Here is a 27,188-nt window from a genome sequence, read left to right as displayed (position 1 = left end):
TTAATGAGTGCATCTTACCTGCTGTGCCCGCTTACCTGACTTGACTGCTTGGGTTCATGAACATGGAGGGTGTGTGCTTGTGTGTGTGTACGTGTTTGATCATTAGGACGTACACAGACGCAAGCAAACGCACACAAATGCACTCCAGAAATCAATTAATGACTTTAAGAATGCATGAACATAGATGTACACCAACCGTTAGCACACACGCACGCACAAGCACACACACACACGCACGCAAGCAACATATACATGCGCCATTACCCATCATGTGAGCCTGTCGGAAAACACACACACACACACACACACACACACACACACACACACACACACACACTCGGTAAAGCCTTCCCGAGGGTCCTCGCGGCCGCTGAGGTGAGCAAAGATTTCGCGAGACTTGAAGTGGTTCGATTTATCCTTCCCGAGGCTCTGAGAGGAGAAGGAGGAGGAGGAGGAGGAGGAGGAGGAGGAGGAGGAGGAGGAGGAGGAGGAGGAGGAGGCTCTTTGTAATTAATAGCTAATGTTTCTCCCGGGTATTAAATTCGCTTTCTTTAACGTTAAGCGCTTATCGCCTCACGGAGTTGCCTTGTGTAGCGTATTGCGTTATAGCGTATAGCGGAGTGTGGGATGATGGAGTGGCCGGAGTGTTCATCGCTCTTATTTTCTTTTTAACATTACTCCTTTTTTTTCTTTTTCATTTTTTCTTTTTTTTGTACTTTCATTATTTTTCGTTTTTTTTCTATTTAGTCTCGTTCTCTTATTTATTTTTTACATTCTCATTTTCTATTCTTTACATTTATTCATTATTTCCTTCTCTTGTTTCATTTTTTGCATTCTTTTTTACTCTTATTTTCTCCTTTTTTCCTTATATTCTTTCTTTTTCATGTTTTAATTCTCTCTCTCTCTCTCTCTCTCTCTCTCTCTCTCTCTCTCTCAGCCCCCTTCCCCTCCCCCTTCCCCTCCCCTTTAAGTTACCGTTTAGTGCCCCTTGCCAGCGTTGTGTAGCGAGTCTCGTCTTGGCCAGGGTTAGGTTTTTGCGTGCTCGCGTTTACAGATTAATCACCTCTTTCGGGGTTCCCAGGCTACCATTTGTGAGTTCGTGTTCCCGCCTTTACGAACCTGCAGCGCGCCATTACCCTTGTCTCCTGCCACTCAGCCTCCCCTAGTCTTCCTCCTCCTCCTCCCCTCTCTCTCTCTCTCTTTCTCTTGTCCGACTCCTTCTCGTCCCTCCCCCTTTCAGTTTGTCCCCCTCGTAACTCTCAGGACCCATCGTTACACCCCAGTCGTCGTTCCTGTTCCCTCCCTTCTCCCTTTCTCTCCCTTTCTCTCCCTTTCTCCCTCCTCTTTCATCCACAATCCATATTTTCCCGCAAACTTCTCTTTCACCGCCAACATATACCCTTCTTCCTTCACCCCCTCCTCCCCCTCATTCCCCTCCATCACTCATTCCCTTCCTCCTCCTTCCTACCACTCAGCTTCTCCCCACAGTTCTCCACTCCAAGTGATCGTAATACCTTAAAAGCATTCAGATACTCCTTGAAAAGACTTAAGCCTCCGAGCATGTGGAATCGGTGGCTGTGGAGATTCGGTTCAGGTTTGAGTTCCATACCTGCAAGAGAGCCCGAGGGAAAGGTAGCCCGGAGGAAGGGAGGGAAGGGAGGAAAGGATATCAATGTAAGTTTGCAGGAGGGAGCGTGGTTAAGGGAGGAAGGATATGTGGTTAGTCTTCGGGAGGGGGAGGAAAGGAGGGAAGAAAAGGATATCAGAGTAGGGGAAGGAGAGAAAGGAAGGGGAGGGAAGGGAAGGAAGAATATCATGGTAGGTTTGTTGGAGGGGGGGGTAGGGAAGAGAGAGAGAGAGAGAGAGAGAGAGAGAGAGAGAGAGAGAGAGAGAGAGAGAGAGAGAGAGAGAGAGAGAGAGAGAGAGAGAGAGAGAGAGAGAGAGAGAGAGAGAGAGAGAGAGAGAGAGAGAGAGAGAAGGTTAAAGAAAAGATAGCGTTTTGAGCTACAACAGCGTGGAATATTGGCGCGTGTGTGTGTGTGTGTGTGTGTTTTCGTGTATGCGCGCAAAACTCCACGGTATTTGCACTCCATCTCCTGTATCGTCATTTTTTTTCTTTTTCTTCCATCGTATCCTTCTTTTTGCCTTTTCCTTAATACAGAACAAAGCATCCCTTATCTCACATTCGGTAGCAAAGATGTGTGGATGAGGAGACGCAGCATCCACATCAACACCACAATCAGTAAGAAAAGTATGAAATAAGTGTTAAGTCCTTCTGAAGTCCCACAAAGCCACGAAGAGTCCTTTGAGAATCCTTATAAATCCACAATAGCTTCTGAATGCACCTGAAAATAACCTTGAATCTCTAAAAGTTCCTCACCGATGATTTGAATAAGAAAGAAGTATAAGGAAAGTAAAAATAAGCATTGTGGAGAGGGCGTAGGATGGAGATGGAGGAAGTGGATGATGCATAAATGGATAGGGAAGTGGAATTGATGATGTATTAGAGGAGAGTGGATTATATAGTGGATTTTATATTGGAGTGGATAGGATGGAAAAGCTCTCGTACTATCCATCCAATCAATGTGGAGAGGGAGTAGGATGGAGGAAGTGGATGATGCATAAATGGATAGAGAAGTGGAATTGATGATGTATTAGAGGAGAGTGGACTAGTGGATTTTATGTCGGAGTGTATAGGATGGAAAAGCTCTCGTACTATCTATCCAATCTGTCCATCATGGGGAGACGAACTCGCCGCCGCTGTGCCGAATATTTTTACGACCCTCGATTGTTAATTTGCTTTCGGTTATACATATATTGAATTCAGTTAAGTCACTTTGGGATAAATTGAGTTCGGTTTGGAATTGAGGTGGGCTGAGCGCGGTGCCTCCTCCTCCTCCTCTACCTCCTCGACGCGGAACCCCCTCCCACTCTCTCTTCCTCTCCTCCTCCTTGCCTATCCCTCTTCCCCTTATCACAGGAGGATCAGAATCGGGTCCGCGTGACGATGAGCCATTCTCTTCAGCATGATTCCTCGGTCTGTAGCTCGTGAGGTGAAATTTTTCCTCCGAACTAACACACCCACACCGACACCCACACACACACACCGACACCCACCCACCCACACACACACACACACACACACACACACACACACACACACACACACACACACACACACACACACACCTATTTCGCCCCTCCATTTCCTTCCCCCTCCCTCCCTCCATTCCTGACCCATCACAAACCCAAACTATTGTAAATGTGAGAGGAAACAGTAGTTGGGGAGAGTTTGTTGCAGCGTCCATAACTGCGCTGAGGTCGATGGGTGATCAGCGGCCATTGTCGGGGCGTGGGTGTGGGTGGTAGTGGGTGAGAGAGAGAGAGAGAGAGAGAGAGAGAGAGAGAGAGAGAGAGAGAGAGAGAGAGAGAGAGAGTCAAAAAAATTGTATATTGAGAAAAAGAAAAGAAAAAGATAGATAGATAGACAGATAGATAGATAGAGAGTATAAAAAGTTTTGTATAAAAAGAAAGAAGAAAAGGAAAGAAGGGCTAGATAAAAAATAAAAGGAACAGGAATAACAGAGAGAGAGAGAGAGAGAGAGAGAGAGAGAGAGAGAGAGAGAGAGAGAGAGAGAGAGAGAGAGAGAGAGAGAGAGAGAGAGAGTTTTTAGCGTCACACAAGCGATTATTGAGTCGGGTTGTATTTCACGCACCGGGACTCGTAGATGAGGTTTTCGCTTTTTTTAGCACTTTTTCGCTATTTTTTCACTCCCTTTTACTTCATTTTTTATTTTTATTTTTATTTTTTTTCACGAGGGGTTACTCGTCGTGCTTCAAAATTGCAGACTGTCCGATAGATTTTTGATGGAATAGATTTTTTTTTGCTCCATTTTTGTCTTGGTCTTTTTTTTTCTTTTTTTCTTGGACTAACTTTTATGTAGCACTTCCCGTCTCTCTCTCTCTCTCTCTCTCTCTCTCTCTCTCTCTCTCTCTCTCTCTCTCTCTCTCTCTCTCTCTCTCTCTCTCTCGTTAACTATATTATCTCTCTCTCTCTCTCTCATTCCCCTTATATTTAAAGACTAACATTTTTTCTTTTATATATTCCTCTATTCCCCTTTTTCCTCCAAGTTTCTCCTCTTCTCTTTTATTATTTCACCATTCTAGTTAGGTTTTGTTTTTTCCTCATTTTCTTTCAATTTTCATCGTCTAAAACTTTATATATATCACTATGGAAACTGCAACTCTTCCCTTTCTCTCTCCTACCATTATTATATTTTATGCTTCGTATTTTTATTTTATTATTATTTTATTTTATCAAGTTTCGCTATCAAGGAAACACCGACGAGATAGATAGCGAAGTCGTGGCTGTTTCGTGATTGGGTGAGCCGTTAAAGGAAGGGAGGAGAAGGGGGGGTGAGGGGGTGATTGGAAGGGAGGCTGGAGGACAGAGGGCGGGGATTAGTGGGGGGAAGGGAGAGGAAGGAGAGTGGTCATCTGGATTAAATAAGTCAGCCATGAAGACGCTCTATCTTACCCGTGATTAAGGAGGTGGAGGAGATGAAGACAATCGGGAAATATATTTTTAAAAGGAAATATTTGGAACGTTCGAAATTTTCCTGGTTTATGAATTTTGGCTTTTGGTGTTTGTTTTCCTGGGTGTGGTTCTTAATTTTCCTTCTTTGCTTTTTTTATGATTTTCCTTTTTTTCCTTTCTTTTTCGTGGGTGTGGTTCTTAATTTTCCTTCCGCCTAGCTTTTTCTTTCTTTTTACTTTTTGATGATTTTCCTTTTTTCCTTGTATTAAATTCTTGTATTAAATTTTCTCGCATGTAACGAAAGTCAATAGGAATAATAACACTGATGATAAAAATAATGTATAGATAAAAGAAGCTGAAGTTTGAGAAGAGTTCCGTCCTCTACTTTCCTTTCCTTTTAACGCTATACTTTTTTATGTTTTTCCTCCTTTTCCTTGTATTAAATTTGCTCGCATGTAACGGAAGTCAATAGGAATAATAACACTGATGATAAAAATAATGTATAGATAAAAGAAGCTGAAGTTTGAGAAGAGTTCCGTTCTCTACTTTCTTTTCCTTTTAACGCTTTACTTTTTTATGTTTTTCCTCCTTTTCCTTGTGTTGAATTTGCTCGGAGGTAACGGAGGCCAATGGGAATAAGGTCCATATTTTTAATCATTTCTGCGCCAAAGCTCCCATACTTAAGGCTTTCGTAAGAGTTTGAGTCATGTCCAAGTTTAGTTTTATGACCCTGGTGGTAGTTTGACCCTTCTGGTGTACCATGAACCTAAGTAAGCACTCATTAGAACCCGACTGATCTTCTTTTGAGAGCAGAAAGCGTCTGTCAATACTGACCCAATAACGATGAGAGAACTGATGTATAGACGAGAGAAGAATTAGTTGGAGACGGGTTCAATCCTCTTTACTTCCCTTTACTTTTATTTCGTTTGACTGAGTTGAATTTGCTTGAAGGGGTTGAATATGTTCGATAGGAATAATAACAACGATGAAAAAAATGACTTATAGATGAAGAAGCAAGGTGAGAGAAGAGTAACAGGCATAACGGTAAGGCAAGTGACGAGGAAGGGAAGCTTGAAGAAAGTAAAGACATACGCAAGATCGGAGGAAATATTAACAACGACGATGAAAGTGATGCAAAGACGAAAGAAGCGAGAGTGAGAGAAGGGTAACAGGCATAACGGTAAGGCAAGTGACGGGGAAGGGAGGCATCAAAAAGCCAAAACATAATCTTCATCTCCGAGGCCTTTGAGGAGCGGGGCAAAGAAAACATTATGATAAACAACTTAACATCCTTTTGCTCATCCCTCGAAGTAAGAAAGCGGAGGAAGACGGAGAGAGGAGGGAAGGAAGGAGAGAAACTGAAGGAAGAAGTGCAGGGAAGGAGGGCATGAAGGAGGGAGGGAAAAGAAAAAAAAAGACTAAATAAAATCTTAAGATCAAAAGCCTTGAAGACCAACAGGAATTATGGGTGAGGAAACTAGATTTAGAGAGCCGGGGACTTCCTTCAGAGCCTGGTGCAAGGTTAATCACAGGTGTGGCGGGTTGAGATGTGTTTACAGAGGTGCAGAGTCTGGCACTTAGGAGGGGGGGAAGGGAGGGGCGACGATGACCTGGAGGTGGAGGAGGAGGAGGAGAAGGTGAGTGATGGTGACGAAAGTGAGAGAAGATGGTATAGTGTAGGAAGAAATGTGTGTGTGTGTGTGTGTGCGCGCGTCAGAGAGAGAGAGAGAGAGAGAGAGAGAGAGAGAGAACGACACCGAGACCCCGAAGAGCGAGAGAGAGAGATTCCCCAGTGTGTTTGTGTAGCCCCTCACCCTCGTCACTCCAGTTTATGACTCCAAGAAACACAAACGAAGAGAGCGGCTTGGCGAGGCGGAATAAGCCCCGGGATGAGAGCGGAGCCGACAGAGCCACAAGTGTGATTCTGTGGGCAAGACGGATTGGCGGGGCGAGCAGCGAGGAGGCGGCCCCGGCACCCGTCCGCGACAAAGGACAATCCCGCGGCTCTGAATAGGCTCCGGGAGACACGTCAGTCACCGCGGGCAGGATCACGACCCCTTATAAAGCCCTCGATCCCATGTTCTATCGCCCCGGCTTCTTTATGACTCCGTTCTGCCCTTGCCGCCGCAGCCACCACAGTGATGGATGTCCTCCGAGGCCGGGGTCGCGAGGCGTGGCGGGCCCAGGGGTTGTTGGGGCGGGATGGGGGGGGTAGGTGAATTTTATTGTCTGGTGGAGTTGTCGGCCGGATTACAGTGATCAGGCAACATTTTACAACGAACTTCTTTATGTATTGACGTGCGGGGCTGAAGGGGCAGAGGAAGGAGAGGTCAGGGGAGGACATGGGAGCGCGCCTCGGGGGTTGGCTGGCTGGATTGTTTCTTTACTGCACGTCGCGGGGGCCCATGTCGCCGCCCCCTGAGCCTCCTTGTTGCGGCGGGACTGTTAGGTAACCATGCGGGCGGAAGGGGGGTAAGGGGAGAGGAGGGGAGGGGAGGGGGAGAAGAAGGGAGGGGGGTGAATGGAGTGGGGTGGACGGAGGTGGTTAAGGGGGGAGGGGGAGAAGAAGGGAGGGGAGTGAAGGGAGTGGGGTGGACGGAGGTGGTTAAAAGGGGGGAGGGGTAGATGAAGGGAGGAGAGTGAAGGGAGTGGGGTGGACGGAGGTGGTTAAGGGGGGGAAGGGGAAGGAAGGGGAGGGGTAGATGAAGGGAGGGGAGTGAAGGGAGTGGGGTGGACGGAGGTGGTTAAGGGGGGGAGGGGGGACTAAAACGCGCTGTGTGGGAGGCCCTGATTGACTTCCTTTCCCACTTTCCTCGTTTTCTCAGAGGACGTGTAGCTCCAGCGTTTACGTCTGTCTGTCGCGAAGGGGAGTAAAGTTTCAGGCAGGAAGATATCGAAGGGGAGTAAGGATTAACGGCAGAAAGATATCGAAGTGGAGTAAGGTTTAAAGAAGAAGGATATCGAAGGGGAGTAAGGTTTAACGGCAGAAAGATATCGAAGGGGAGTAAGGTTTAAAGGCAGAAAGATATCGAAGGGGAGTAAGGTTTAACGGCAGGAAGATATCGAAGGGGAGTAAGATTTAAAGAAGAAAGATATCGAAGGGGAGTAAGGTTTAACGGCAGGAAGATATCGAAGGGGAGTAAGATTTAAAGAAGAAAGATATCGAAGGGGAGTAAGGTTTAACGGCAGGAAGATATCGAAGGGGAGTAAGGTTTAAAGAAAAAAGATATATGTCAACGTTATAAAATGGGTACCAGAAAGTGCAAGGCCGACGCTGGGACTACAGAAGAGAATGCTGTAGAAAAAAAAAAAACATTACGCTCACAATTAAGACTAGTTAACAAAATTATCCAGTGTAGCGTGTTTAATATTATAGCGTAGTTACAAGTGTATCAGAACTCAAACCCCTTCAAAGAACCCAAGCAACAAAGAACGAATTTAAAACATCACAAACGTTCATAAGGAAATAAGCAAAACAGTAGCAGATTCGCCCCCAGCCCCACCCCCACCCCCTCCCCACCCACACCCACACACCCACACACACACACACACACACACATAAAAAAAAAAAGAAGGCTCGATAAGAGTAAGAGAAAATAGAGGGGTAAGGGTGCTGTTAGGCCGTCAAGTGTCTAGAAGCGTCACCAGATGGAGTGTTTCCTCTGAAGGCGAGTATGTGTTTGTGTCCCTTGAGTCGACGGCATCGCCACCTCGCGCCAGCAACACGCCGGGGGAGACGCAACACTATGCTGATAATTATCTCGGAGGAACACTTGTCTTATGTTGTAGTGCGTTGGAGGGCCATCAGAGGGCGCTGGAGTGTGCCTCGCGTAGGTCTGTATCCCTTGAGAGAGAGAGAGAGAGAGAGAGAGAGAGAGAGAGAGAGAGAGAGAGAGAGAGAGAGAGAGCGTAATTCTCCCTCCACTTATCATGTTTCTCCTTTGTGAACCTTTTTACTGTGGCACAATAAATCTCTTCCCTCCACCTGCCCTCCACCCTTCCTCTCCTCTCTCTCGTGGCATCCTGCAGCGTCCACACATACCCTTCCTCCACCTTTCTTCCTTACCCTTTCCCTCCTCCTCCATCACCTTTTCCCTCCTCCTCCTCCATCACCTTTTCCCCCTTCCCTTTCCCTCACCCTTTCCCCCCCCCTCCTTCCTCACCCTTTTCCCCCTCCTCTCTCACCCATTCCTCCCTCCCCCCTCCTCCCTTACCCTTCCTCACCCTTACCTTCCTCCTCCCTTAGCCCTGACCTCCCACCTGCCATCCTCTCTACCTGTTATACTGTCATCTTATAATTTACCTAATTACCCGAGACAGGTAATGGCGTCGTATTATTCATGGGAGGCTGGGAAGGGGAGGAAAGGTACAGGGAGGAAGGAGAGACAGAGAGGAAGGGATGGAGGGAGGAGGTGTGTGTGTCAATCAGAGGGAAGGGATGCTAAGGTGCTCCGAAGGTGTCGTTACGTAGCAGTCACTCCACTGTTACCCTTTGTCCTCCGCCCAGTCGCTACAAAGGGAGGAGGCGACGAGGAATAGGACCCCCTTTGCCTGTGTGTGTGGAGTGGGGTGTGTGTGTGTGTGGGGTGGGTGTTTTAGGACTCTTTCAACTTTAGTCTCTCCTTTTGTTTGCTGCTTTCATGGTTTATCCGAGTACACACACGCGCGCACACACACACAAATCCCCCCACCCCACCCCCCCACACTCCTGCACACACACCAGCCCTCCCCTCCCCAGACACAAGCAAGATCAATATTCATCGTTCACTCCCTCGGTATTCGTTGCCTTCTAAGTGTTTCGGGAGCTTAAGATGACGCGCATGGTTTGTCCTCACTCCGCCGAATCGTATCTGTCGCCCCCGAGTGCCAAGCGGCGATAAAATGCTGCATAATCTGTTTTTGCGGCGATTTGCGGAGCGTCGTAAGGCCGTAAGCCCGCACCGGGAATGAGCGGCAGTGTAAGGAATGAGTAATGAGTCACATCGCCGCTTAGGATGATGAGGGAGGCATTGTATGGAGATGAGGAATGAGTAGCACATTTCCAGCGCTAAGGGAGGCGAGGGGAATGGTCCTGGCCGCAGCCGCAACCTTTCCCCCAGTTACCTGCGCCTCCACCTCCTCACCCTCCTCCTCGTCCGGTCGTCCGCCGCGTCTCAGGGATGTCTTAATATTCCCTATCTGTTGCGGACGAGCCGAACCCCCGCCAGGATAATGGGAAAGGTATCAGATCGTGTTTGGATGAGAGTTGTAAGTACGAAACATCAATACGAGGCTCCGGGAGGCGAACCAGACCAGGGCGGCGCTCAGAGGACCCGCCGCCGCCGCTGCTCCTGGGTCCGGCACGATCGCTTAATGGACCCCAGCCGTTTACATATGTATTATTGTGGAATGAGCCGCTCTTGAATAATCAATGCGCATGCGTCAGCCATATTAGACCGTCATCAGAGGCGAACACGGCTGCCGCTCACCGCTGATATGTATCCACGAGGAGAAAATATCCACCATTACCATAATTTAACCATCTCTATGACGGCCTCGTCCCCGCACGCGTGTCCCCGCGCCGCCCCGTGTATTTTCTTATAAAGTGTATCTCCCAGACGTATTTATCGCCACGACAAAAGCAAGTTAATTTTATCGCCGGCATAAATTCAGCGCGAGACAGTTCCGCCGCTTCACACAGTTCCGATATTTTCCGGGATCTCCTGAACATGGTCACCTGCGTATTTGTTTACCTGTGCCCGCCAGGTGAGCATCGAGGAGTGAGAGGAGGGGCAGGAGGGACGAGGAAGGAAGGAGGAAGATGAAGCCCAAAGAAGGAATAAGTGTAGCAAGTAATAAGAGGAGGAAGACATAAGGGATAAAGGATAGGAAGGGACGACTATTTAGGAGTGAAGGAAATACAAATAATGGAACGGGAGGGGCGAGGAAGGAAGGGAAGAGGAGACCCAGAGAAGGAATAAGTGTACCAGGTAATATAAGAGGGAAGAGGATGAGGAAGAGGAGACGATAGAGACGATAAGGGAGAGGAAGAGAATATGGAATAGGAGGGAAAGGAGTACAGGTGACGCTTAGGAAAGGTATACAGGTAAGGGGTGAGGTAGGCATGGAGGACAAGGAGGAAGAAAATGTGGAGTTGGAGGAAGGGAGGGAGGAGATAGGCAGAAGAGGGACTGAGGGAGAGAAAAAAAAGTGAGAGGGAAAGGAAGAGGAAGAAAAGAAAGGGAGAGGAAGGGAGGGAAAGGGAGACAGACCGAAGTGATGGTGAAGGAGAGAGAGAAAAAAGGTGAGATAAGAAATGCAGATACGGGTGAGAGAGAGAGAGAGAGAGAGAGAGAGAGAGAGAGAGAGAGAGAGAGAGAGAGAGAGAGAGAGAGAGAGGTCAGAGGAAAGACGTCAAAGGGGAAAAAAAAAGATACCCAGGAAGGAGGAGGACGAGAGAGGAGGGAAAAAAAGGTAGAGCAAAGGTGTGTTTTTTGGAGATATTTCCCTCCATTACGCGTCTCCTTATTCCAGGTAATGTGGATATAGGGCTCACCTGGGGACGAGAGAGAGAGAGAGAGAGAGAGAGAGAGAGAGAGAGAGAGAGAGAGAGAGAGAGAGAGAGAGAGAGAGAGAGAGAGAGAGAGAGAGAGAGAATGTGAGAGAAGGAATCCTATGTCTATGGAAAATATAAACAACTTGGATCATAGACGTAGAAAGAGGAGCAAAAGGAACCAGAGGAGGAGGAAGATGCAGGAGGAGGAGGAGGAGGAGGGAAAAATGCTCTCCTCACCTGGGCATATATGGTTCCTCGGCCTTTGAACAATCACCTGTCCCTCCTTTGATCAATCACACTCGCTCCTGGCTCACTCCTCTCCAGTTTTCCTCCGTTTTCCCCCTCCCAAAACACACCAGAACCGTTCCTCCGCCTGTAACTGTCCTCTTTGTTTCCCTTTGTGTCTCTTTCTGCTCTTCTCTTGCTCTTCGGTTCTCTCTCTTCTCCTCTTCGTTTCCTGTTTCTCTTTGTCTGCTTTTTTTTCTCATCGGTTTTTTTTGTTTTTGTTTTTTGTTTTCTCTTTCCGTTTATCTGTTTGTTTTCCTTTGTTTTCTCTTTCTGCTCTTCTCTTCTTCTTCTTCGTTTCTCTTTATGCTTTTCTTTCTCATTTTCTTCTTATTTTTCTTTCTGCTTTTCTGCGTTTCTCTTATTCTTCATTTCTCTTCATCCTTTTCTCTTTCTTTTCGTTTCTTATTTTTGGTTTTCTTTTCTGATTTATTTTTTCTGCTTTTCTCTTTCTCTTCGTTCCTCACTTTCTCTTTCGTCACCTTTGTTTCTTTTTCTTTTACATCTGTTGTTCTCTTTCTATATTTCTCGTGTCTTTCGTCATCTTTTTATTCAGCTTTCCTCTTTCTTTGCCTAAGGTCTCGTTTTGAATTTCCCTGCATTTCATATTACTTTTGTTTCTTTTTTGTTTGTTTTTTCCTTTTTTTCACTTTAAATAGCACTGGAAAATCTTGTTCGTTCGTCTACCCAAAATCTGCTATTGCCCTTTTTTTCTTTCTTTTATGTATTTCTTTCGTTTTGTTTTATATTTTATACACCTTCGTCCTTCCTTGTGTGTCTGTCTCCATTTTCTTCTTCAATTCAGCATTTCCTATCATTCCTTTTTGAAGAGTTTAGTGGTACCTTATTTTCATTACCTCGAACCTGTCCCGGCCATACCTTCTCCCTTCCTGCCTTCCCTCCTCCGTTTCCTCTTTCCTCTTTATTTCTTCTTTACTCCATTTCTTCTTCCCTTTCACTCCCTCCTTCTGCCACTTGCTACGGAAACTTGGTACATCTGAAGACTTAAAGTACAAGATCAAAAAAGTCTCTCTCTCTATCTTTCTCTTCTATCTTCTTAAGGAAAAGAAGGAGGAAGAAAAGTTGTGGAGAAAGGCAGAAAAAAAGACAGAATCCATCACTATTTCCACTCTTTCTTCCCGTATCTTCTTGGGGATAAGGAAGTAAGAAAAAAGGTCGGGAGGAAAGGAAGGAGAAAATAAAGGAACCATCACTCCGCTTCCTTCTCTCTCCTCCCTTTCTTTCCCTTCTTTTCTCCACTTAAGGGAAGAAGGATGGAGGGAAGGCAGAGAGGAAAAGGGGCACAAACTTCTGTCCAGCCGATCACTTTCTTCATTTTGGTCAACTTAAGTGACTTTGAAATCCTTTTGATGATGAGGGGAAGGAGGAAGAGGAGAATAAAGAGGAGGAGGGGAAGGAGAAGGATAATGTCGATGGTCATGTGTTTTATCTTTTTATCTGTTGGAGAGAGAGAAAAGCCGAGAAGAAAGAGGAGGAGGAGGAGGAGGAGGAGGAGGAGGAAAAAGATGATGATGAAACGAAGAAAGAGGAGGTTGAGGCGGACAAAAAAAAAGAGAAAGGAGAAAAAGAGGATGAAGAGGAAGAAAAAAGAGGAGCAACAGAGGAGTAGGAGGAGGAGGAGGAAGAGTTTTAACCGTCATTCTCTTCTTTAAAACTCTTCCTTCATTCCTTCCTTCCTTCCTCCCTCCCTCCTTCCCTTTTAGCCGAAGCCTTTAAACTAACTCCTTTTCTCTCTTCACCAGCTCTTCCTCTTTCCTCTACGATCACACCCATATCTTCCCTCTCTCCTCTCCCCTTTCTTCTCCCTCTTCTCCCTCCCTCCACCTTTGTTCTTCTTCTTTTTCCTCCTTGCACGTACGCGGCTCCCCTTCTCACAACTCTAGTTTCCTTTCCTTTCTCTTTTTTCTTCCTCCTTCCCTCCTTCCTTCCTTTAACTTCTGTGACCCAGGTCTTAAAACCGCTTCCACATTTACTTTAGCTCCTCTCCTTCTCCTTTTTCCTTTATCCCTTCATCCACTCTCCCAGGATAATTTACTCTCTTTTTTTCTCTTTCCCTCTTTTCGTTACTCCTTCAATCCTTGGGAACTCCACCCACACACCAACCATCGTCTAGTCTACTCTACACACTCCTCAACTTTTTCCTCTCCTTCACCATTCACTACTTTCTACTTCCTTTCTACTCCGTCCTTCACCATCCACTCTTGTCCCTTCCCTTAATCCCTCGTCCATCCCTCCACGCCTCAAGCTTCTCTTCACCACCATCCACTCTTCTTCCTTCCTTCACTCCTTCGCCCCGTCCCTGCCTCATCGCCGCCCTTCACATCATCTTTTCTCTCTCTTCCTTTTCGTCCATCTCTCCACTCCTCAAGCTTCTCTCCAACGCCATCTACTCCCTCCTTCTTACTCCTTCCCCGCTTCCTTCACTCCTTCGCCCCGTCCCTGCCTCATCGCCGCCCCTCGCATCACCATCACCAACACCAACACCGGCGTGCGAGGGGCCGGTGCAAGTCGCGGTAGGGGAAAAAAATACCCATGAAATCGCTAATTGTAACCCGAGGCAGAAATCATCAAGATGGAGAGTAGATAGCACGCCGCCTGCCACGCTCTGCCTGCCGCTGCCACACACACACACACACACACACACACACACGCACAGTCGGGGCATCAAGGTAAGGCCCCAGGTGTCCGTCAAAGTGTTGCAAGCACTCATAATGTTCCGGTTGATGTGTTGCGTCTGCTGTGTTGTGGAGTGGAGGAGGGACGGGAGGTTGGTGTGTGTGTGTGTGTGTGTGTGTGTGTGTGTGTGTGTGTGTGTGTGTTCTCCTCAGCGCCATCTTGGGTGTGTCCTGGAACGAAGCGAGATGGTGATTTGGTGCTTTGGTTAAGGACTCCCAATCTCTCTCTCTCTCTCTCTCTCTCTCTCTCTCTCTCTCTCTCTCTCTCTCTCTCTCTCTCTCTCTCTCTCTCTCTCTCTCTCTCTCTCTCTCTCTCTCTCTCTCTCTCTCTCTCTCTCTCTCTCTCTCTCTCTCTCTCTCTCTCTCTCTCTCTTTCTCTCTCTCTCTCTCTCCTCTCCTCTACTCTCCTCTCCTCTCTCTCTCTCTCTCTCTCTCTCTCTCTTTCTTTCCTTCATTATTACGTTGTTGGTTTTTCAAAGCTTTCCGCTTTTTGTTCGCGCCGCTCTCGCTCATTTATTTCGTAAAGCAAAAAACACAAACAACAGCAACAACGCGTAGCACAGTTCTTTAAGGGGCGCAAAGGATCAAAGCCTTTAGCGTTTCCAACTCTCCTCTCGCCGTGTTCGAATTGAAGTTGAGCCTCATTAAGACAGTGTTTGCAATTTGGCCGCTTAATTGAGTCGACCCGGAGAGCGAGAGAGAGAGAGGCAAATGTTCTCTTGTACATTTTCCACGCAGCTATTCCTTCGACTTAGTTCCGAAATACAAGGCAACTTCGCTATACGGCCTCTGGGGAACCGTTGCCGCGGCCACTATTCCTCCTCGGCGTGTCTTGCAGTGTTTTGTGCTGTGCTTCCTCCCTCCGGCTGCTTCTGGTGCCGCTGTTGAGGTCATGTTTAATACCCCTTGACCCTTGTGCTCCGTGGACCGACCTAGGGACCACGACTTTCTTTATTCTTTTCTCTCCTTCCCCCTCCCATTGTTTCGGTCATTGCCACTGCTCTACACTCACGAGGTCATTCCCCTAATCACTGTTACGCCTCACATTTCCCACTGGAGTTCGTTCACCTGCAACAACTCTTCACCTGTATGGCAACGCACGTGTTTTCCTTACTCTTTTTATTCTTTTCTTCCCTTCTCATTTCCGCGAGGCGTCAGTGAATTCAGGTTTTTTGTTAAGGATATTTTTGCCTGCTCTGTTTCACCCATTCGTCTCGTGTTAGTCTCCCTCTCGCGGTCTGACAAGGGAGACGCACCACCCTCGACCGCCTAGTTTCGTGACCACAAATTAACACGAGGGACAAAAAAGCGCATTAAGTAATTAGTGTAATCAAGTGGTACCGATCGAAAGAAAGTAATGATAGGGGGTTGGCAGAAGGGGAGGGGGGGGAGGTCGTTGAGGAGGGTGGTGTGTGTGTGTGTGTGTGTGGTGTTGTGGGTGAAATGTGGTGAAGATGTGATGACAGTAGTGGAAGTAAGAGAGAAAAAGAGTCAAACTAGTGTGTGTTGCATGTCTCTGTGTGTCTGTGTGTGTGTATGTTTGTGTGTGTGTTGCGGGCCCTGTTTTGATCAGTCATGCTTCGAGGACTGGTGATGCGCGGGCTAAAAATGGTGATGCAATACTGAAGCCTCTCTCATCTCCCGCCCTTGGTGTTGATGATGCTGGTGGTTGTGACTGGTATTGAAGCGCTCGTGTGATGGTGGTGAGGGAACATGCTTTTCTTGCGGTGGTGATGATGGTGATGATGCTGGTGGTGCTATAATAATTCGCTTGGGAGGTGGTGGTGACGAAGGTGGTGATCAAAGGAGTGGTGAAGAGCGCTTGGGTGATGGTGGTGATGGTGATTGTGGTAAACGGGCTAGGGTGGTGCTGGGAGTGGTAGTGGTGATGTTGGTGTTGAAAAGCGTGGTGGTGGTGGTTGTGGTGGTGGTGATGGCAGTATTGGTGTTGTTGTTGTTGTTGGTGGTGGTGGTGGTCGTGCTTGTGGTGGTGGTGGTGGTGGTGGAAGTGTTGGTGTTGTTGGAGGTGGTGGTGGTGATGCCTGTGTCGCTTCTGGTGGTGGTCGTCTTGGCAGTGGAGGTATTTTCTCTGTGTCAGCGAGGTGGTTGGAGATGCATTAGGCTGCTTCCTCTCTCCCCTCTTTTCCCTGTTTCCTCGCCCTCTGCGACTCCCCTCACCCCGCCGCCTGGCCCGCCGCACCGAGCCACTGATACGCGCTGGCGGCTTCCTGGCTTGTTCTGTATAAACCCATGAATATGATTTACATTCAGAGAGGCTTAAGACCTATTACTTTTCGCTCTCCCGTTCCTTTCCTCGGCTTTTCATTACCATATTACCTTTGGGAAGAGCATCCGTGTTTTACATCTTTTAAATTCAAGGGGAGTTTTTTTTCCCCTCGCGTGTGGTGTTAGAGGGAAACTCGATCCGCTCTATACATATTTTCCCCCCAAAGTAAAACTCCACACAGCGCCCCCGTCACTAGCTCAACATATATACATAAAACCGAGGAACTGGATAAACAAATATGCATGAAAAAAAAATATATGAACTGTGTGCGTGTGACAGGAAAAGTTAGACACACGTTGCTTTTTTGTTGTTGCTGCAATCCCGAAGCATGCGAGGAAAAATCCCCGACAGTGTTTGCCTTTGGAATGACCTGATGCTTGAGGTGAGGGCCAGGAGAGGGAGGTCAAACAGGCTGCCGGAGAACGCATACGAAGGGTCACATCTCACCTGGAGGAAGAGGAGGAGGGAGAGGGAGGTAGACAGGCACATCAGAGGAAGCCTGGCAGTGTGTTGTTACCCTTCAGGAGGGGAGTGTGCATGAGGCTGTGTTTATTGTTATTTTGTTGCCTCGTGTGATGGGTGGGACAGTATCGCGCCCTTGATGAGTGGGCAGGTCTTGGGGCTTACCTGAGGGGACTGGTGAGGACTAGGGGGGGTGGGGGCTCTGGTGTGCTGGAGTTTGTGTTGCTAGGGTATAGTGTAGCTCTGGTGTTCTGGTGTGGCTGTTGTTTGTATAGATGCAAGGTGTGGTATGGTGTTACAGTCTTAATAGGTGTGGTTTTGGTGATACAGGTAATGTGGCTTCGTGTATATGGTAGTGTGGCTGTGGTGTAAGTTTTGAAGGTCATTGGTGTGGTTAGGAGAGGTCGTTGTACGTGGATTTGGTGTGGCTTCCTTGTAATTGGAGGTGTGGCTTCCAGGAGAGGTGTAAAGGCTGCCGTGTTTTGTTTGGGAGTGCTTGTGTGTGTGTGTGTGTGTGTGTGTGTGTGTGTGTGTGTGTGTGTGTGTGTGTGTGTGTAGAACAGGAGGGGGACATTCCTGGCAGTGAAGGGCCGTTGCATACTGAAGGGCGCGTTGATCGATGGGCTGAGAAGGAGCGTCGGGGGGCGAGGCTTGTTTTCCTTGATAATGGAAGGGAAAAAGACACAACCAACACACAGGAAACACCACGTCCTCCTCTTTGCTCTCTATTATCCTCCGTGCGACAAGAAGCCTTTGGTGTGGACGGCGTTTGGCACAGAGGGAGAACAATCGCTGGACACTCGCCTTGTTTTTGTTTTATTGTGTGTCACTTAAGGAGACCGAAGACGTGGGGACCTTGGACAACGAGGGAGGGGGAGGAGGTGGTGGTTCAAGGGGGTACGGGGGTTGCTCTGACCAGGCCTTTGTCTCTTGGCCTCGTTTTTGTCTCCTGTGCTCGGCGTTGCGTGGAAAGGATCCCCCTCGCCCGCTCCTCATCCATATTTGCCCCATTTATCTCCACCTCTTCCATTCCTGTCTGTCAGCTACCGGCCCGGCGACCTTTAGCCAGCATCCAGCATCCTCCTCCCCTTGTCATGCCCCCTCCAGCCTCGCCCATCCTCCCGTGAGTCATCTTAACACACATCGACACTTTAGATAAACCTGAGGCGCTCTTCCCCGCCCCTCCCGCCCCTCACACGCCCAAGCCCCTCCAGCACTTAGGCCATTTTAACAGTCCTTTAGGGTACGAATTTCGCCCCTGTGTTCACCGTCGTTTATGCCCTTCCTGCCCCCCGCCGGCGAAGTTTTCCGAAATAAAGAAGATTGATGGAAATTTTCAAGAGTTAATTATCGGAGAATTATGCAGGATAATATTTTTTTTTGTTTAAGTTTCTTGATCATTATAACGGAACGATGTCTTTAGGCTTCCAGGGGCTTAGGAGTCACTTCATGTAGAGCGTTTCGTAATCACTCAGCCGAACTTTGCTCCGAAGGGGAAAAAATGGGAAACTTGATGATTAAATATGATATAATCTCCTCGTGGTTCTTTCTCCCTCGACGGAGCAAACTTGTACGAGTGAAAATTGTCTAAACCTTCTCCTCTTTCGCCCCTCAAGTTATGAACAAGGTATTTGCTTTTTATTGTCTTCTTAAAATGCGAAGTTCCGATGTAATGTTCGTGAAGAGGATGTATTGATATTCTAAATTATAATCTTCATGAATTATATATACGAATGTCTTAGTTACACAGTATTCTTAAAAGGGAAGTCTTGAGTGTTCCTTTATATTATCTTCATGAAACCCAAAGTTCTGAATTGAGAAAAAAAGTTCGTAAAAAAGTAATTCTTAGGATTTATATTTAATTCTCATCAAAAATATAAGATTCTGCGTAACACAATGCTTGTACAAATGGATGTCCAGTTCCTTCCATTATTATTAGCATGAAATACGAAATTCTAAGTCAAACAATAGACGTAAAAATCGACGTCTTGAGTTTTCCATATTATTACCATCATGAAACACGATGCTCTAAGTTACTCAATGTCCTTAAGTTCTGAGTCACACAACGCTCGTAGGGAGGTGCTTGAGTCGCCTCCCCTGGACACACGACGTGGAGGAGCGGCAGAGAGTGGACAGTGTAATCAAGCTGAAGGTAACCTGAACTAATGCCCCTCACTAGACGTCGTGGGCTTCGTCGTGGCCGCCCTTCGGTTATGCAACTCAGGGCTATGAAGAAGAGGAAGAAGATGACATAGAAGATGAAGAAAAAGGAATAGAAGAAAGAAGAGGAAAAAGGAAACGATTAAGAAAACGAGTAAAAAGAAGAAGAAGAAGATGAAATAGAAGATGAAGAAAAAGAATTACAAGAAAGAAAATGAAGAAGGAAACGATTAAGAAAACGAGTAAGAAGAAAAAGAAGAAGATGAAATAGAAGATGAAGAGAAAGAATTAAAAGAAAGATAAGGAAGAAGGAAACGGATTAAGAAAACTAGTAAGAAGAAAAAGAAGAAGAAGAAGATGAAATAGAAAATGAAGAAAAAAAAAGAAGAATTAAGGGAGAAAAGAATGGCATAGAAGTAGTAGGATTAGGAATAGTAGCAGTAGTTTAGTAAAAGATGCAGAAAACCATAACGGAGAAGAAAAAGGAAAGGAAGAAAAAGAAGAAAGAAGGAGAAAAAAAAAGAGGAGCCAAGTTGTGGTTCTTGTAATATGAAGAAAAAAAAGAAAAGGAAGGATAAATTAATGTATATTCACACACAAAAAAAATAACATTCCACGCAACCTACTGTGTGTGTGTGTGTGTGTGTGTGTGTGTGAAGGAACGACTATGTATGACTTTACTTTTACTTTTTATTGAGCTAACAAAAAAAATGTTTGTACATACGTGGGTGTTGAGGCGGCGAGAGAGAGAGAGAGAGAGAGAGAGAGAAACTGCGACCATTTTTTACTCTTCCTCCCTAACTTTGCTACTTCTGTTTCTCGCATCTCTTCACTTCCTTCCTCTCCCTTCCTTTGACCTCCCCTCCCCTCCCCTCTCCTCCCCTCCTTTCCTTTCCCCTCTCCGCCTCTCCCCCTCTCTTCCGCATTTCGCTGTCTCCTCCCTTCCTCCCCCTCTTTTTTTTCACTTTATCCCATTTTCTCCATTTTTAAGTTATCTCGCCCCTCTCTTATCCCATTATCCTTTCGTCATTATCCGTCTTATCATTATCTTTATCCCATTTCCTCACTTATGCACTCTCTTCCCTCCTTCTCCTTGCTAGTTTTCTTATTTTTTTTTTCTTTTTCGATCTTTAAACCCTCCCATCATCTCTCTTCTCAATTTCTTCCTTTCTCTCCTGCATCTCGGATCATTTAATATTGCCCGTCCTTCCTCCTTCCCTTTCCTTCTCTCTTACAGTTCATTCAACCTTTCCATACCTCTATTCCGCCGTTTCATCCTCTTCTTCAATTCCTGCAGCTGCTAAATTCCTAAAGTCCACCCTTCTAAGCCTCATCCATCTCTCTTCCCTTCCATTCCACGTCTAACCTTTCTGGCGATCCTCCCTTCCCTGAGGCGAGACGTAACTGAGGGACAAATTATTAATGCTCCGTGAGGTGTCTAGCGTCATAGCGAAGGAGGAAGAAGAGGAGGAGGAAGAAGAGGGAGAGGGTGAGGAAGATATGTAAGGGAGGCGAAGGAATTGAACATGGAGCTGAGGCGGCTGCGGAAAGACCAAGCAAACAAACAACTGTAGGCTTAAAGAAGGAAGGCCGAAAGAGTGAGACGGAGGAAATTTTGGAGTAAGGAAGGGAATGGTTGCGTGTTTGAGCTTAGTAACGGGTTAAAGGGAACAGACGAAGAGGAGGGAATGGAGAGGAAGGAAGGAAAAGATGAGTCAGAATAAAGATAACAGAGGCAGGCTTTAGAGAAGAAGACGGAAAAGGAATAGACAGGGAGAAGGAATTGTAAGAGGGAAGGGACGAAGAGATGGAGAGGAAAGAAGAGACAGGACGGAGGAAACAGAGGCAAGTTAAGGAGGAAGACGGAAATGGAATAGACACAGGGAAGGAAGGAGTTGTATAAGAGGGAAAGGAGGAAGAGGAAGAGATGGAGAAGGAAGGAGGAAAGGAAGAAGGCTGAATAGAGACAACAGAGGCAGGTTTCAAGGAGGAAAAGAAAGAGGAACAGACATGAGAAAGGAACCTGAACCCAACTCTTCCTTTCAACCCCTTCCTGATCCTACACCAAAAATAGCAATAAGTGAATGAAGTATAAGAGGAAGAAGATCAAGGAAGGAAGAGGATTGTGGAAGCCAAGCCAAACCCAATTGAATCCTTTATCAATAGAAACATGAACTTAAACCCCACTCCAACCCAACACCAAAAATTATAATGCCATGAAATAAATAAAAGAGGAAGAAAATAATGAAAGGAAGAGGATTAGGGAAGCATCAACCGAATCCGCCTCTGAATCCCTTCCCAAAGAGACTGAACCTCTTGAATTCTGAACCCAAAACTATTAAAAAGAGGAAGAATTATGGAAGGAAGAATGGGAAGCACGAACCGAATCCCCTTTTGAACCCCTTCCAAAAAAGATTGAACCCCTTGAACTCACCACCCAAAAGTAATAAAAAAGTGGAATTAAGTCTAAAAAGGAAGAGGTTATGGAAAAGGGCAGATAGGGGTGATGAGGGGTGAAGGGATGGGTGGGAATGTGATAGGGGGTAAGGGGTGAGAGGTGAATGGGGGTTTGGGGGGACTTGGAATGTGACCAACACCGGAACCCCCTTCAGTGACCTCCAGGTGTTGACAGGTGACCCCACGTCCTGTGTCGACCCTCACGTCATCTCTCCCCCCCCCCGACCCCCTACAATTTCCGCTGACCCCGCCTCACACCCTTGTCACCCGCACCATATTTATCTCCTCCTCCTCCTCCTCCTCCTCCTCCTCCTCTCTGATTCCTTCGCCGTTGTCTCCCATATATTTATCCGGCGTCTCGTGTTTCCGCCTCTATTGCATTCTACGGAGCCGCTTGTTTATTACCCTCGTCTACTTTGTTTATTGATTTGAAATTGTTTTGTATTTCTCTTAAGTTCCTGTTGGTATTGTTTTTTGTCTTCACTGGTTCTTATTTTTATTTTATTGCGTTGTGTTTTATCTATTTTTTTTTTTTTGTTCTTTCTCTTGTCCTCTTGGTTTTCTCCTTCCTTTGATTTTCTTTCCTTTTTGGTATATTGATTCTCGTGAGTTTCCTCCCTGGTTGCATTATATATTATTCATAGATTTCTATTTTTCCTTCCCTCTCTCTCTTTCTTCCGTTATTTTTTCTTCTTGAGGTCATTTTTTTTTCTTTATCTATATATTCTTTTTGCTTTTTATATTAGTTTTTTTTTTATTGATTTTCGTTTGGTTTGCATTCCTTTAAGAGTCACTGGTTATATTTTATCACTATTTACCGATTTCAACTTCCTCCTCCGTTTTTGTCCTCCCGGTTTTCCTCTTCCCATTCTTTCTCCTTATACAGTTTAGTCTTTTTTCCTTGCCTTGGGGCGCGGCCGACAGAACCATAATTTTCTCTTCTTGTGCTGCGTCTCCAGTGTCCTTCCCCGCCTACTTCCGCCCTTCCTTTCTCCTCTTTTATTTTCTCTTCACCAGTTGACCTCCTTTGTATTTTTCTATTGTCCCCCATGTAAATCTCTTTCTTTTACTTCCTTCTTTTCCCAAACTTAATCCTGCCTTTCTTATCTGTAGCTTCCGGGTTTCAGAATTATGTGGCTAGTTCTTTTTTGGGGTCTAGCAAAATATGTTATCATCCCCACTGCTGTTTCCTTCCCTCACGTTTTCCAGCTTTGTTTCTTTGTCACGTCTTTTTCTCTTCCTCATACCGTTTTCTTTCTGGCCTCGCTCACGGTGTTGCAGGGGGGGAGGGGGGAGAAAAATGCAAGTTGTTATTTTAATTGTTTTAGTTGTTTGTCACCTTTCTTTACTGTATCTGTATTTCTTTTGCATCTTTTTCTTTTCTTTCCTTCATGTCCATCTTCCTCTCTCTCCCCTCTCTCTTGGTTCTCAGTTATGCAATAGTCGGAAGGAATATGAATGAGAGTGGGTGAGGAAAGGGCAATGGTGTTTTTTCGCGTCGTTTTTCAGCTATCTCTTCTCACCATATCTCTGTTTCTTTTACTACATATTCTTCCTTTCTTCGTACTCTTCTCCCTTGGCTCACGGTATTGCAGTGACTAAGGGTAAGAGGAAAGGAAGGAAGAGGATAAGGAAAGAGGAGTGAGTTTTATCATTATTTTTCATCTTTCTCGCCTCACCATGTTTTATTTCCTTCCTTCATATCGCTCTCTTTTTGTTTCTCTTTTGGCTTCTAGTGTTACAGTGGCCGGGAGGAAGAAGAGGAGGAGGAGGAGGGCGAGGGAGAAGCTGTTAGTTTTGTTGTTATTTTCTTCATCTTTCTTTATCATGCATGTTTCCCTACAGTCTTTCCTTCCTTCATATCGCTCTCTTTGTCTCTCTTGGCTCCTGGTATTACAGTGGCCGGGGGAAGAAGAAGAGGAGGAGAGGAGCAGGAAGAAGGAAGGTGAGGGAAGAGCAATGCGGTGGTTAGGTCATGTGGGTCATCTTGGCGGTACGAGGCGGCGGTGGTGTTTGGTCGGTTGGTCGGTGTCTGTGTCCCGTTACCTCCCTCTGACAGGAAGCCGCGTGTGGTTACCTCGCTCCGTTAACAGCCCCGATAGTCTGTCCAGGGTGGAAAAAACGGTATTGCTGTGAGCCGTGTGGGAGTGGAGGCAAAGGCAGGTCTATCCACATCGCAGCGTTGGAAATTATTAAAACAACAGGCCTCCGAAACAAATGTGGTGCGTGGTTTTGTTATGGTGATTATTCTCTATGGGGGGAGGGGGGGAGGATGAGTGTGTGTGTGTGTGTGTGTGTGTGTGTGTGTGTGTGTGTGTGTGTGTGTGTGCGGAATATCTATAATTTCTGCGTTTTGTTATTTCTTTTCTGCTCTGTCCGACAAATTATTTCGTGCATACAAAGTGGGCCTGTTACACACACACACACACACACACACACAGGAATATATAAAAAAAATATGTATGTTTTTTTTTTTTTTTGTATTTATGCCTGTGTGTGTGTGTGTGTGTGTGTGTGTGTGTGTGTGTGTGTGTGTGTGTGTGTGGCTGCTGTTCATTTCATGTATAATACCTGACTGCCTGGTTTTAGATTCTCGCATTTTGCACTTGATTTTTTTTTTTTATTTTTTTTTTATATTTAATTCTAACTCCCATTTTCTCATTTTGGTTCCATTTTCTGTTGTTAATAGCTTTTTCGTTTGCTCCATTTTATCTTATTCCCTCACCCTTCTGTCATCCATATATTTTATTTCCTTCCACTTCTCCTAATTTATCGTCGTCCTCCCACGATTATGTCATATTTCCTTTCCAATTTCGCTTCAGATGTTTGTCTCATTATCTCCCCTTCCCTCATTTCCCTTTTATGCTCTTCCATCACCAACCCGTCCCTCTCCTCCCATTATTTTGGACACTCCCTCTCCCCTGTCTTGTACCATGTGTCCTCTTCTTCCTCTACTCTAACTTTCATACTTGTGTAATAATTTAAACTCTAACCTCATTTCCCAATTCTCTATTTTAATATCATCTAACATCCTCCTGGTGATCTCATCGATAATCTTGATCTATTCTCTTGGTACTATTAACTATACTGTATAATACTCTTGCTTCCTCCCTATATTTCTCTCATTTTCTTTCTTTTGTTTTACTTAGATGACGTTTATAATTGCTTTTCCTTTAGTATGTTTCATTTTTATCCTCCATTTTCCTTTTTTTTTATATATATACTTCCACACCTTCATATTTAAATCTCTTCGCAATGATCCCTTTCACCTGCCTCCCTCTTCCACACAACAAACTTAACTCTATCACCGTTAAAAGCCGTGGTTCCAAGGTCGCTCAGTTCCGTCTCGAGAAATTTGTTTAACCGTGAATGCCAAAGCCAGGACGCAAATACTCCAGAATCACGGCAAAATCGAGCAGTCTTTCCCTGACCCTCCGTTTTTTCAAGCTTTTTCTGTGTGTGTATTTTTAGCTTGACTTATTCGTCCCCTTCCTATTCTTTCCTTTTTTCTCTTATTTATTTTCCTTTCACGTTTAATGTATTCGGATTATAGGATCTGAGATTTTTTTTTCTTTCTCTTTCTATCTGCAAGGGAACTGAAAAGAGAGAGAGAGGAAAGGAGGTTTGTTTTCTGTTCTATTTTAAACCTACACCTTCAGTCCCTGCTCATCTCTGCCTTTCTACTCTCTTATTTACTTCTCCTTTGACGTTTTATGTATCCGAATTATATCATGTTATTTCCTCCCTCTCTCTGTACTAATAAGAGACAGAGGAAGATCTTTTTTCCTTGTATTTTTTAACCCAACACCTTCACCCCTTGCTTAGCTTCACATCTCTTTCCCCTTACTTACTTCTCCTTTGGCGTTTTATGTATGAGAATTGTAACTTATTTGGGCTCGTTTTTCCTTTCCTCTCTCTTTCCAACGGGGACTAATAACAGAGAGAGGAGAGGAAAGGATATTTTTTTGTTGTTGTCCTTGTATCTTCAAGTCTACTCCTTCGTCCTTTTCCTTTTCCTCTGACGTTTTATGTATCAGAATTATAACTTATTGGAACTTATTTTTTTGTATCTAAGTGTACCTTCGTCCTTGTTCTTTTCCCTTTCCTGTGACGTTTTATATATTAGAATTATTACTTATTCAGGATCATATTTCCTTCTCACTTTTTGCAACGGGGATTAATAACACGGAGACAGGGAGGAGGAGGGAAGATTAGCTTTTCATTGCATCCTCAACTCCACAGCTTCCTATTTTCCTTTCCCTCTGACGTTTGATGTATTAGAATTATAACTTATTTGGGCTCATATTTCCTTCTCACTTTTTGCAGCATGGATTAATAATAGAGGAAAAAGAGGGAGACAAGGGAAGGAGCGTCGGCAATATTCTCGTGTCGCTGTTAATTAAGAGTTCCAGGATTACAAGGTTTCGAGGGACACTGAACAAGACACGTTTGACCGACTTCCTCCCCTCCCCCCTTCCTCCCTCCCCTTCCCCTCGTACTCGGTTACCGGTAGCGGACGTGTTGACTTGTAATGTTAATGTTACCGCGTTCGTTACATGGCGTGGGTGATGATGTGAGAGAGAGAGAGAGAGAGAGAGAGAGAGAGAGAGAGAGAGAGAGGGGGGGGGGGAGGAAGGGGGTATCGCCATCTTTGCATCATCACCTTCGCAGCCTTGGTGGAGCGGCTATCAAGGAGGTTACTTTTTCTTGTCATCGATGAACACCTGGAGGAGGAGGAGGAGGAGGGAGGGAAGGAGGGAGGGAGAGAAGTACCAGGAGGAAAAAAAGTGGTAGTAGTAGTAATGGTATATAATAGTAGTAGTAGTAGTAGTAGTAGTAGTAATATAGTAGAAGTAGTAACGGGAGAATGACTCAGAGGGAGGGAGCGAAGTAGCAGGAGGTGGAACAGAGAGACGGGGAGTGAAGTTGGAGGAGGAGGAGGAAGCAGAGAGAGAGAGACTGAGAAGGAGGAGGAGGAGGAAACCATTTTGTTGCAGCGAGGAGCCGGGGTGGCGGTGAGGGGCGTTATCAAGCTGAGAGGCAACTGGAACTGTACATCAATTATGGCGGGTGACCATTTTCCTGCCATCGGTCCGGCTTTATCGGGTCAACATCGGTCAGGGAGCTTTGTGTGGAGACCGATTTGGGGGCTGAGAGGTCTCGTGGGGCTGGGGGAAGGGTAAAGGGGGGTAGGGGCAGGGGGAGGACGTGGGTGAGGGATGAGGAAGGCAGGGAAATCCATCGTCATGACTCACTATCCTTTTTAATGGTTTATGGGGGATGGGTATTCATGCGTTGCCTTCTGTGTTTTCGGCCGCTTCCCATTCTTCTCCCGCACGTAGCCATCCCGTTTTCTTTTTACTTGGGTTGTTTACCGCCCCTCCGCTATTCCTACACTGCATCGGGTTTGTAGTCGGACGCCCTTGGAATCCGGTGGCAAGTGAGGCGCCTTTGGAGGTAGCGTGGGAGCCTTGGAGGACCCCGGGCCAACACCTCACTGACACGCGGCGAGATAAGCTGATTGGTAAGTTGTTTATGTGAAGGGGTGGAGTTTGGGCGCGGGGGGCAGGGGACGATAACATTGACAGAGGATAATAACACAGTAGTCGTGGGGGGCGGGGTGCCGATGGGGGGCGAAGGTGGGGACGGGTTGCTCTGTAGGAAAGGTGCGCCCGAGGGAACCATAAACTCGATGATGAACGGAAGGCGACGGAGCAATGCCAGGCGAGCGAACGAATCCCGACGCCTGCAACAAACGGAAATCAAGCG

The 27,188-nt window shown here is 46.1% G+C and overlaps 1 long non-coding RNA gene across 2 annotated transcripts in view; it reads left to right on the top strand.

Annotated features, from left to right (window-relative positions):
- Positions 1-27,188, top strand: part of LOC127000412 (uncharacterized) — a 147,798-nt gene that overhangs the window by 56,726 nt on the left and 63,884 nt on the right. The gene's annotated exons all lie outside the window — the stretch shown is intronic.

This window comes from Eriocheir sinensis, chromosome 18 (assembly GCF_024679095.1).
Source record: "Eriocheir sinensis breed Jianghai 21 chromosome 18, ASM2467909v1, whole genome shotgun sequence".
NCBI classification, from domain to species: domain Eukaryota; kingdom Metazoa; phylum Arthropoda; class Malacostraca; order Decapoda; family Varunidae; genus Eriocheir; species Eriocheir sinensis.
Note: the sequence above shows the minus strand (reverse complement) of the source record. Positions and strands in the feature narration are given on the sequence as shown.